Raw genomic sequence first — 12,316 nt, forward strand, 5'->3', positions numbered from 1 at the left:
GCTACCTTACATTCCATTATAACAATGCAAGACAGTTAATGATCATATACATGCAGCTTCATGCCCTTACTATCTTCACTTCTGACCTACTTTTATACGACTTCCACCTAACCTTTTGAAACAAATCCATGTGCCGTGCAAATGTCTACCTTCTGTAATCACTACTTTTTATGACTGCACCTCCTGTATTCTTGCCATTGAGTGTGGAGTTCTAAGCCAGCCACATCTGTGCTTACCACACATTACATAAGGAAATAGGGTTCCCCTTTTTTATTTTTCATACAGCTCTAGTCTTATTATACAGACATTTGTGATAGCTTAGAATGACAGCTGCTACAATTCCCCTTGGAAGACAGCCTTGCCTAGGCAAGGTAAAAGGCATATATATATATAACTTGTACTTAAAATGGTATTTGCTGTTGAACCAAAATATCCATCAATGATTATCAACAGCCACCTTGCACAAAAGTGTTGTCATTAAATCACTCAGGCGAGTTGCTTTTGACATAAAATGTGATTATATGGAGATGTGCTTGCTATGACTAGTCATTAGAAGAAATAAGCACTGAGAACCTGTACCGGTCTGTTTTTTCAAATAAAGATCAATAAATATCTACCCCCACTAATAATGTTTCATAGCATGAATCCAGTATTTAGTGACCTATACGTTAGGTTTTAGTGCCCCTTAATTGTTCTTCATTTTGGATATGCAATGTCCTCTCCATCAGTAGGATACTGTATTGCTTATAAACACGTTAACAAACGATAACTTTAGTACCGACCTTTCAACCCCCTGGGAGAAGCTTACATTTTTTTTTTGCAAGGTGTTGCAAAGGGCAGCAGTTTGGGAGTTGGGCACTTTGCATTTTTGCAGCACCAGTTCAACAATTGCTTCTCTAAGTTCTTATTAGATTGGACTTTGTTCCTTCAGTCCATAGACACTGGAATTGTTATATCGCTGCCAGGACTCTGTGGTACCCTTCAAAGACAAAAAGGTAGGAGACTAAATACCCTTCACTGAAATGATTGCTAAATAATTAAATCTCCCTGTCGCTATTGTATGCGATCCGTTGACTTCATAGCCCTGTTGTAAATTTTAAAAACGTTTCCTTTCCAAAAATGGGCTTTTATTACTGATCACCAGCAGCCGAGTCGTTCTACATATTTTGCCCCCCCCCCCCCCCCCCCCCAATGAATGTGAAGAAATTGTTAATTACTGAATCACACAGCTAGGACTAAACACACATTTGCAAGAAGATATAACCGGAAAGATACAGCTATAAACTGTCTCGCTGGCTGGAAAATATAATATGAGTGTATCTATTTAGTTTTTAATTTCTGATACTTTTATCATATTGTATTGTAAATTTGTCAAGTACTCAGATCAGATTAACTGCCCCGGTGCAGTGCCACCCAGGAGTATGTCTTCTAATACGGCCCTGCTCCAAACCTTTACCCTCATAAAAGGAGACAGGTGCAGCAAAGCATAGGTCGTTAGGTGATCTGTACACCTGTCCTGGATACTTACCTTCACACCCAAACCCACAGCGCTTGAGGCTGCTACAGGCAAACGCAGAGCTAAGTGCCTGCTATTCGATGCAATACCCAGAAGGCGTGTCATTCACTAATGACCGCGCCCCGTTCCTTGTCAGTCATTGCAGTCCCGCCTCTCAGTAACTCGCACAGCTGGGACTGCTGAAGCAGCTGGAGAAAGCAGATCGCGAGCCAAGCGCAGAGCCTCGTGCGGCAGCAGCTGCATCAGGAGTTACGGAACTAAACCAGGAGCCCCTCAGACCCAGAAAAGAAAGACAAGCACCTGCAGGACAATAGGACATCTATCTTCCTGCTTTGCAGTTATCCCCGAGCTGAGCTGCAACTCCCAAAGGCAGAGACCGTAGGTCCGAGAAGCAACAGCTGCAAGGAGGCATTGCAAAGGTAGGTAGTAGGTGGGTGTAGGTTGGGGGTCTTATCTGAGAGTACCTTAGGTCACCACCCCAGTCATTCTTATCTAAGTTAGAGGTGTGGCCTTTTGTTCTCTTTCTATATGGCACTGAAGTTCGTTTGCTGTCAACAACCTATTAGGGACCTGTTTGACCTCCAGATGCAGGGGGTGGGGGTGGGGTGCTGTTATGATCATTGCTAGATCAAAGTGTTTCAGGTATGACAACTGGCAATGTTATGTCCGAAATTTGTTTCACTTATTGATGTTTAATGTAACTCCACACTACTGACCACTACTTATTGCTTGATGTAGTTCGTTGTAGCTTTGCATATTTGAAAAAAGTCATTTCCCCCACTAATAATGGCAGGCTGCATTTTGGGGGTTGCATTATCCTACACCAATCCTGGATGCTGTTCATGTTTTACTTTTTAACCGTTATCTTATATTAGTAATTTGAGGATGGAGAATAAATCTTAAAATATAGCTTCAGTCTGATCTAGTTTCCCTGTTTCCTCCGTCCTTTTTCCTTTCGTTTTTCAGCGCTCCATTGCCTTTCTCTAAACTATTTTTAAGTCTCTCCCTGCTTAATTCTGACCTGCTTCATAAAGCTCTTTGGCTGCACTCGGTTAGTATCACCTAGCAGGCTGCAGGAGGCATGGCATCTTTTTTTTTTTTTTTTTTTTGCCCTTGGTCATCACTATCACCTCGCAACCATCTGAAGTGCGGAGTTAGTCCAAAATCTCCTCTGTCCACACAACCAAAAATAAATAAAACAAAAAGATAGTCTCACTGCATCAGTAAAATAATAAACACTGCATTTCAACAGACGTGCCTCGAAAATAACCTCTTTTATGAGCAGACCCTCAGTTATTGACTCTGTTTTAGCGCTGTTTTCAGTTCATCGTCACCAGTAATTTTCTGTGGGCAGATGCCCGCCTAGTGCTGCCCCATTTACCCTGGACGTTGAACACAGCACTGATCAGCAGCAATTTATGTAGTTCCAAACTAATTCTGCTTCTGGACTTTTATTATGTCGCGCCAAGAATATTCAAATTTCGGCACCCCGGTACATTTTCTGAAAAAGTAAGTAGATTGTTGAACAGAAAAAAATCCTTCCGTTTTTCGGTTTCTTACGTCCTCCGTTTTTCTTCTCCTACCTCTGCATCAAGTCCTTCCCCGTTTCCCCATTTTTTGTCGTTTGCTGCCATCTCAGTGGACCCCATTGCATCTCCAGCCTCCAGATCTGTCCTTACCACTCTGGGCGCAGATGACGCCTAACAATCTGCAGTTAAGAGTCCTTATTTTGTCATATGTGCCCAGCTAGTAGGAGCATCTGCTCACCATTAACTACAAGAACCGAGGGCATATTATTTGGGCATGTATTTGTTTTATTTAATAGAACAAGAATATTGAAGGTAGAAATTAAAATGAAGCCAAAAGTCTCTGCTTGACAACATCACAAATAAAATAAGACATTCCTACTTCCAGATACGGAGAGCAAATAAAATATAAAATATATACCTTTAACTGTGATTAGAGTTCTACGACCAGGTCGTAAAGTAATGATATCGGTTTGGTAATAGTCATCATCTATGTTGCATTATTTTTGCTAGAAGAAAAAGTTTTAAACTTCAAACCTTATTCCTTATTTGAAACATTTGCACCTTATAACGATGTATATAGAAACTAATGTATATATATATATGTGTGTGTGTGTGTGTGTGTGTGGGTTCGCGGGAAAGCTTTTAAGCAGAAACTTAAAATAACTATTTTTTTCCCTTTCTGCGTGCGGAGGGGGTCACGTCATTTGCGCATACACTTAAAAGCTGTTGCTACTCACAGTTATAATAACATCATTCATTTGTTTCAATACAAGAGGTCATGCTATTGTTCCTGGACAGAGTCTGTTTTATTTTATCTATTTTTTGATTGGCTATGCCCACTGGGCACAACTGTCCCTCTTCAGGGGTACCCAACAGTGCTATCTTGTTACGTGAATTGCTTAAGGTCACCACCTGTCCCTCTTTGCAAGGGACAGTCCCTCTTTGGGCAGTTATGTTCTGCAAAAGAAAAAAAATCTAAAAAATAGCAAATGTCTTGAGATTTTAGTACAAAAAGTGTTTCATAAGTTTTCTTCAGTAATTGCATAAAACAGTTATTTTGTATCAGACACACCTAAATACTGTATGAAATGACTTAAGCAACTCAAATGCCATAAGAATAACCTTTTATTTTGGCAAAACAATGAATTGCTGTCCTTTTCACTGGTTGTGAGCATGTTTTGCCCTGCAAAATCTCAGCATTTAACAAAGAATGTCTCATTTTGGGCATCTGAAAAGATGGTAATCGTAGAATTCCTCAGAGTGGCACAGCAGGCAATGAGGATGGAAGTAATAAAATCTTGTAAAAAAAACAAACAAACAGCAACAGCTAAGAGCTTTAGTTCTCTGAATAAGTGCCAGGCTAAGATTAATGCTGTAGTTGAAGGCATAGTTCTGGAGTCTGGTCCCATGCTATTCTTGTACCCATGGGGGAGGAGCTTATTGTATCACCATGGTTAAATATAGGAGGAGGAGCCTTCTAAATAAGATAAATGACACAAGTAACTAAAGATGAAGAAATGCGCCTTTACTGAGGTCTATATCTGCCAGAAATAGCGATTACTCAGAATTTGCAACATGCACAAAGAAATATCGTTTTCAACCACACCATGGACCTTGTTCCAGCATCAGCATATGATAAGAGCCTCACAGGATACATTTGGAACAGATTTCTTCCAGCAAGAAAACAAGTCAGCAGGACAAATGCACTGTATCCAAACAGTAAAAAGAGATCAGAAGGACCAGTTTGATGTATTTCATTTTCACCAAAGTAGCACTAAGGAATGAAAGCATATTAAGGAGTCGTGGGAGATATCAAGTGCTTGCTTTCAGATACAGCTAACATACATCAATTAGCATTGCCAGCTTTCTGCTTTGGAATGTTACTTATATGTTGCTATCTAGCACAGAACAGAGTACTAATGAATTTCATTCATCATGCAGATGAATTAAATTAAAGCTTAATGTGCTCAGCACACCTGCTCCCCCCAAGACTGCAGCCTTGCAGGCTGTAATCCACAGAAATGCTGCACTCTTATACCCCTCGCTTTCATGATGATGATGATGATGTCCATCTGGTCTCTTGTGTTCCAGCTATGCTGCAATCTCACATGTTACAAGATATCAACCTGAGTTCTGAGAAAGCTACATCGTGGAACTGGGTTGGAGTCCTGCATCCTCTACTTATATACTGACTGACTGAATGTGACAGTAAGATGGTTTACCAGGGCAATGCTTCTTTCCTGCCCATGAAAAGCAAACCAGTATAATAAGTGTATTTGAACACATCACATCAAGAAATAAAACACACATTTAGGAATTTTGTTAAACAGGTATATTCCACAAAACATCTGCCCCTTTTTTAATACTCACTGGGAAAATTTGACCATAGCATAGAGCATGGTGTTTATTTTTTTATTGAGATGTTGTAGCACTGGAAATAACTTGAATGAACGTGTAAGATGAAAAAGCGACATTTTTCAAAAAGATGTGTAAAGATGAAAGGATTTGTTAGTAGGCAAAAACAAACTGTATATCAAATACATGCATTTATGCACAGAGTGTTGTATGTATACCTTCAAGAAGCTAGAGTTCTCTGGTTCTGGTGGAAATTTTTGCTGCATTTGCCTTGTGGTTTCAAATTATATAACATTGTATCATTTGTGTGACATCTGGTATGGCGATGTCAAAAGCTGACTCAAGACTCATAAGAGTTTTGCATTACTAATCTTGCATACTGTACCAAGCTGCTCATATTATGGGTCATATTCAGATGTCCTAGCACTTTTGTAATGTTTTTCTCTGCATTTCCAAACTATGAGTCAGAATGTGGGACTTGGCCAGTTTTGTCAAATGTGTAGTCAAGCATTGGTAGTAACACCTGTTACCCTTGGCATAAAAGCAGCAGTTTCATAATATCAGAAGCAGATTGTGTAAAAATCAGTGTATCTGGAAAATATTTCCCAAATACCTGTCTCTGGCATACTGCACTATATTGTTCATTATTTTGAATATGATATTAATTTTAAACTGCGTCACAGGCCATGCTTATACATAATGTAATGCATTCATTCATCATAACTGTATAAATTTCCAAATTTATATGTGTTATATGCATTTTACATCCATACAGCCATGTAACATATATGTAGATGGTAGAATTGTGAAAACAGAGAAACATATAGACAGTTATGCATATATCTGTGTGTGTGTGTGTCTGTGTGTGCGCGCTCGCGCTTGCACGCATAACATGGAGGCTTACATCTAGCACAATGATGTCAACAAGGAAACTATAGTCCATGGCAAATAATGTTGAGTAATTATGACCTGTATAATGAAATTCATGAGATCATAATTTTGCGCACATACCTTGAGAAATATAATTTTTCTAGTAATTATAGTATATAAAAGAAATTGTTCTCTATTCTTCATGGAATTGTATTTTTTTAATTTTAGAAAGAACTACAAAAAGTAAGTGGAGAAAGTGAAGTTTTTAATGTTATGAAGCTGCTTTTGTTTAACTTTATTCCTCTATTTTCATTTTTGATTATTTTTTATGAAAAAAATCGGTTTGGATTTTAACACTCTGAAGCAGTGGTGTTTACATTGAAGCATGGTGGTTGTTTCTGTTAACACCTACTGTTCTCATAAAGTTGGTGAGTCTCGAACTTGATCAGCTGACCTCCTCTGTGGTTATACATCCTGCCTACATACACAATGAAACACAACAGGCTGTGTGACGTAGACAACATGAAAAGACAATTAACTCATCAGTTTATCATGCAAATGTATATATCTGTATAAATATATATATATATATATATATATATATATATATATATGTGTGTGTGTGTGTGTGTGTATATACCGTAATAATCATAGAATATATTATACATGTATGTGTGGGTATGTATATTTCATAACAATAGTAATCATAATATACATTATTATATATGCATGTGTGTGTCTGTTTATGACAGAGTGAGAGAAAAATGATAACTAGTACATATTCATACGAACGTTGTTTATTCAATCCATAAAGTGTGCAAAGCTCAAAAATGCAGTTATTCTGGAATATGAATACACGCGTTTTATTTATTTTTCTTTCTTGTCTGTCTGAGGTTATCAGATTATCACAGGTGCTGATTTTCTTCAGGAAGAACTAAACAGCCAAGACATTTTCATTCACCTTTAGATAAAATATGGCGTGTGCGAAAGTCTTTAGTGCGCAAGTCAGAGATGGTGGGAGTCAAACCTAGGCTGTTAGCTTTAGCACTCAGCACTTGCAGCATAAAGTTGCATTCCCTCACCAGTAAAGGAATAGCTGTATGGTATTACAAATCCATTGCAATGAAATTTAAAACAGGGATTTATGTATTATAGTGGTCTCTTTTGTCTGTGATGTAATGAAATATCTGTTTTCACGAACTGCTGCACTGCTTACAGCAAGCTGCTGAAAAAAGTCTCGCGTACGTCTTGTGTGAGTTCTGGCTACATGTTGTAGATTGCTGTGCAGTACCTGCAGAAATTATCTCATCATAGCATTTAGGACTGCTTCTCAAAACTGAGGAAACCATCTGTTCAGTTATTTATGATTATGTGTAGATTTGGAGAACACAAAAATAGAGAAAGTAAAGAAACTAACACTTCATGTCAAAATACAACCTCCAGGAACATGATGACTAAAGGCTTTTCTTACATTTCTTTCTCTTTTCCACCCCTTCCTCCCACTTTCTGTCACTCTGTCAGCCTTTCTTTCTCTATTTTTGCCTCTCTCTACCTATCTCTATGCCATTAGTTTTTATACCATTTATGCCTGTTGTTTCCTGCTCCCACACCATTCTAAGTGCTTAATTTCTTCTTCCATTCCTTTTGAAACAGTCTTTCCAGATTCTTTATACCACAAGAAAAGCAAAAAATTCCGTCAATATATACTGTTGCACAGTTAGCTATCTTCAGTAGTCACTGCTCATAATTATCCTGTACCCAGACAATGTTAAACCTATTTATAGTTTGTTGTATGATAACCATTTTATTGATCCATTCCTCTTCTGTAAAGTTCAAACATTTCCATTTAATAGTTTCACTGTTATTTGATAGCTATGTCTCATGTTCCTTTAAGACTCCAGATTACTTAAAGTATTCTTTACCAGATTGCCTACATATTAATTATTACATTGACAGGCTACTTGTGGACTTTGCAAAGCATTTTGTTTAGTGTTTTTGCTACTTCTAATGGAGGTCTCTGGTGCAATGCAAGCACTTTACCCATCTTCACCTGGGGTAAGTTGCTATCTCAGTCACCTGACAAAGTTTGCACAGACTAGCTGTCTGGTATGCTTTACTATGAACAATGGCAGAGCAGCGTTGCTGGTCCAGTAAAGTATCCATTGTTTGAAAATCCAAGGAACAAGCTCAGAATGTTCCCCAGTTCATTACTCTACAGTATCTGTCAGCAACACTCAGCTAACGCCATATTTAGTTGTTATATTTGCTTAGAAGATTACCTTCATAACAATACTATTACAGTTTTGGCAACAGTTAGAAAAGCTGAGAGCTTCTTAAATCTCAAATATAATCTTGTGGAGTTTTGGTTGAACTACCACTTTCCTGTTACATAACCTCAGAAGCCCTTCTTTGCTCACGCTCTGTTTGCATGTCATGGTGATGACAGTGGGGATGGGGATCATGTTAAAAGTCATAACAGTCTGTGTTCTTCATAATTTAAACAGTATTCAGTAATGAAAAGCCAAGGAACAAACAAAGACACTTTTGTTAAACCTTTGCAGTTAAGAACTAAGCAGTTGGGAAATGGAAGCGCCCTATGAAATAAAATTATAAAAAGCCCCTCTTACAAAACCCTTTTATTGGTGCATGACTAGTACACGGCCTCTGTATCAGACAGTTACTACTTAGCCTGATTGTCTCATAACAGCTATAGGTTTTGACTGTGTTTGAAACAAGAACAGCTCAGACTGTTCTAATTTGTTGCTGGAAGTAAAACCCATAATGACTTGTGCAGGTTAAACAATATATTTAGCAGTCTGTATAGGATGCATATATGTACATATAAGGATAGAGCTATTTAAGGAAATAGTATCTATTTTTATTTACACTTTGTTGACCGAGTTAGTCCCACTAGGCCAATGACCAGGTTATTCCCACTAGGCCAATGGGCCAATGACCAGGTTAGTCCCACTAGGCCAATGGGCCAATGACCAGGTTAGTCCCACTAGGCCAATGGGCCAATGACAGGTTAGTCTCACTAGGCCAATGACGAGGTTAGTCCCATTAGGCCAATGGGCCAATGACCAGGTTAGTCCCACTAGGCCAATGGACCAATGACCAGGTTAGTCCCACTAGGCCAATGGGCCAATGACCAGGTTAGTCCCACTAGGCCAATGGGCCAATGACAAGGTTAGTCCCACTAGGCCAATGACCAGGTTAGTCCCACTAGGCCAATGGACCAATGACCAGGTTAGTCCCACTAGGCCAATGGGCCAATGACAGGTTAGTCTCACTAGGCCAATGACCAGGTTAGTCCCACTAGGCCAATGGGCCAATGACAAGGTTAGTCCCACTAGGCCAATGGTCTTTTTTTCAAGGGAGACCTGAGTTGGTATTAATACTGACTGAGGGGCAAATTTGGCTACGACATGGGGGGAACATCCCTTACTCTTCGATAAGTGGTATGGGATGTTTTTGAGCCCTCACCAATTCAGACAGATGGGGCCTAAGTTTTATGTCTCATTGAAAGGACAGGACAATCAGGAGCACAGCACTTTGCTTTTACTGCACTACAGTGTCAGTACTGGGAAATCTAACCCAAATGTCTGGCATAGGACTAGAACTCACAGCATTTCACAACAAAGGCTAATGTGCTACCTGTTTATCTACTGAGACTGATATGGGAAAAGGCTAACAAAAATAACATTTAAAATTAGTTTGGAGTAATAGTACTGATCATGTAATTACTCAAGGTAGATAATGTATATGCTCTTTTCTGAAAGCAACGCATGTTTGCAGACAAAATTACTTGATTTGTATGCTAGTGAGTATATAGATACTGGAATATTTGTATGCATGTGTCTACTTTAAATGGTCAATAAAAATAAAGTGTGTGTATCTGTCTGTGTGTCTGTGTGTGTGTCTGCGTGTGTGTGCATGTGTTTGTGTGTGTGTGTGTCTGTGTGTGTGTGTGTGTGTGTGTCTGTGTATTTGTGTGTTCAAGAGAGAAAGAGAGTGTGTGTGTGTGTGTGTGTGTGTGTGTGTGTGTGTGTGTGTGTGTGTGTGTGTGTGTGTGTGTGTGTGTGTGTGTATTTGTGTGTTCAAGAGAGAGAGAGTGTGTGTGTGTGTGTGTGTGTGTGTGTGGGTGTGTGTGCGTGAGTCTGTGTTTCTGTGTATTTGTGCATTCAAGAGAGAGAGTGTGTGTGTGTGTGTGTGTGTGTGTGTGTGTGTGTGTGTGTGTGTGTGTGTGTGTGTGTGTGTGTGTAAAACAGACAGTATTTGTTTTTCTGTACATATTGTGCATCACTTAACTCTGCATCAGTCTTGCTTTAACTGTACTATTACTACATTGCTAGGCTTCTGCTTTTCAGTATACTGTATTGATCTCTATTACACGAGTTGTCATTGTTGTATTTTAACTGCAGTATTGAGCTGGATGTGTGTGTTTGCTTGTGTTGTGGTTGATGTGTTTGCATTTTTCATAGAGGATGTTTGTTAACATACATTGTGATAGATTTGTATTTGCATATGTCATTGATGTGTTTTTATATGTGATGTAGTGCATGGCTGTTTTCATGTGCTGCAGTGGATATATGTTTATAATTTGTATTTGCATATGTCATTGCTGTGTTTTTATATGTGATGTAGTGCATGCCTGTTTTCATGTGCTGCAGTGGATATATGTTTATAATTTGTATTTGCATATGTCATTGCTGTGTTTTTATATGTGATGTAGTGCATGCCTGTTTTCATATGCTGCAGTGGATATATGTTTATAATTTGTATTTGCATATGTCATTGCTGTGTTTTTATATGTGATGTAGTACATGCCTGTTTTCATGTATGTTTATATGGCTGCGTGCATTTTCATGCTTTGTGGTGAACATGTGCATTATGATAAATCGTTGTTTGTCTTTTAGTGCAAATGTGTTTGTTAACATGTTGCGATAGATGTGTGCTTGCATACACATTGCAATGGGAATTATCTCTGAGTGTGTTGTGGATGTTTGCATGTCTTGCAGTAATTCATGATTTCAAGTATTGCTTTGGATGTGGGTTTGCGTGTATTTCAGTGCATGTGTGGTGATATATGGTCTAGATGTAGGTTTGCATGCGTTATGATAGACGTACAGCAGCCTGTCTTATAGCAGAAGTGTGTTTGTTAGCATGTTGTGTTGGGCATGAGTTTACATATTTATTGTAGTGGTATGTGTTTATATTTGTTCTGGATGTGTATTTGTAGTTGTTGCTTTGGATATATGTTTCCATGTACAGCAGTAGATGTGTGCTTGCATATGTTAGATGACTTGCAGTGTATGCATGCACATCTGAAAATAAATGTTTATTTGCATGTACATTCAATGTATGTTTTTATGTCTTTAGAATGTTTGCTTGCATGTGTTGTAGCTGCTGTATGTTTGCATGTGTTCTAATGGATGTGTGATCGGACAGTATTCATTGCTCTAATGTTGTGTTTCGAGTTGCATTTCAAAATGTGCATATTTTTTCTCATGTGCCAACAAAGCCACACAAAAGAAATAAATAATAGAAAAGATGCAAAAGTCACTGTTCTTTATGTTTGATTTTTTTCTTCTGACTTTACAGTTGCTATGCTCATATCTTCATTTGGATGAGGCACAAGTCAGTGTTTTGCTTTCTGCGTGTATGTGTGTGTGGTGGGGTGTGTGCTTATGTCTGTGTGGTACATCCACAAACATGTGTTGAAGGAATCTTTTGGGACTAATAATTTAGGAAATTGTTGTAGCAGCCATCACACTTCATTGACGCCATCTGCTATGGTGTAAATCAGACTTTGGACTGTTAAGTTCCAGCGTTCTATAATCTGGTCAAAGAACCAACTTTTCTAACTAACAGGCATAAAAGATACATTCCTTATGCCACTAGTCCTCCACCTGAATCCTCTCCCTTTATCACTTCATACACTCTGATGCTTAATATCTGATTAATATCTAATCCTCAAGGATGCAAAACAGGTAGTACTTCAGTTTTCTCTTACTGTGAACCATTTTAGCTTAACTGAAGTTCA

General features: G+C 38.6%; 1 protein-coding gene across 1 annotated transcript in view; it reads left to right on the top strand.

Annotated features, from left to right (window-relative positions):
• Window positions 1-1,680: 1,680 nt before the first annotated feature.
• CAMKV (CaM kinase like vesicle associated) overlaps window positions 1,681-12,316 on the top strand; it is a 1,209,710-nt gene continuing 1,199,074 nt past the window's right edge. The window contains exon 1 of the mRNA XM_044078939.1: window positions 1,681-1,935. The gene's annotated coding sequence lies outside the window, so the exon portion shown is untranslated. The remainder of the gene's footprint in view (window positions 1,936-12,316) is intronic.

The sequence above is a fragment of the Protopterus annectens genome, chromosome 7.part1 (assembly GCF_019279795.1).
Source record: "Protopterus annectens isolate FY-2018-M chromosome 7.part1, PAN1.0, whole genome shotgun sequence".
Taxonomy (NCBI): Eukaryota; Metazoa; Chordata; order Ceratodontiformes; family Protopteridae; genus Protopterus; species Protopterus annectens.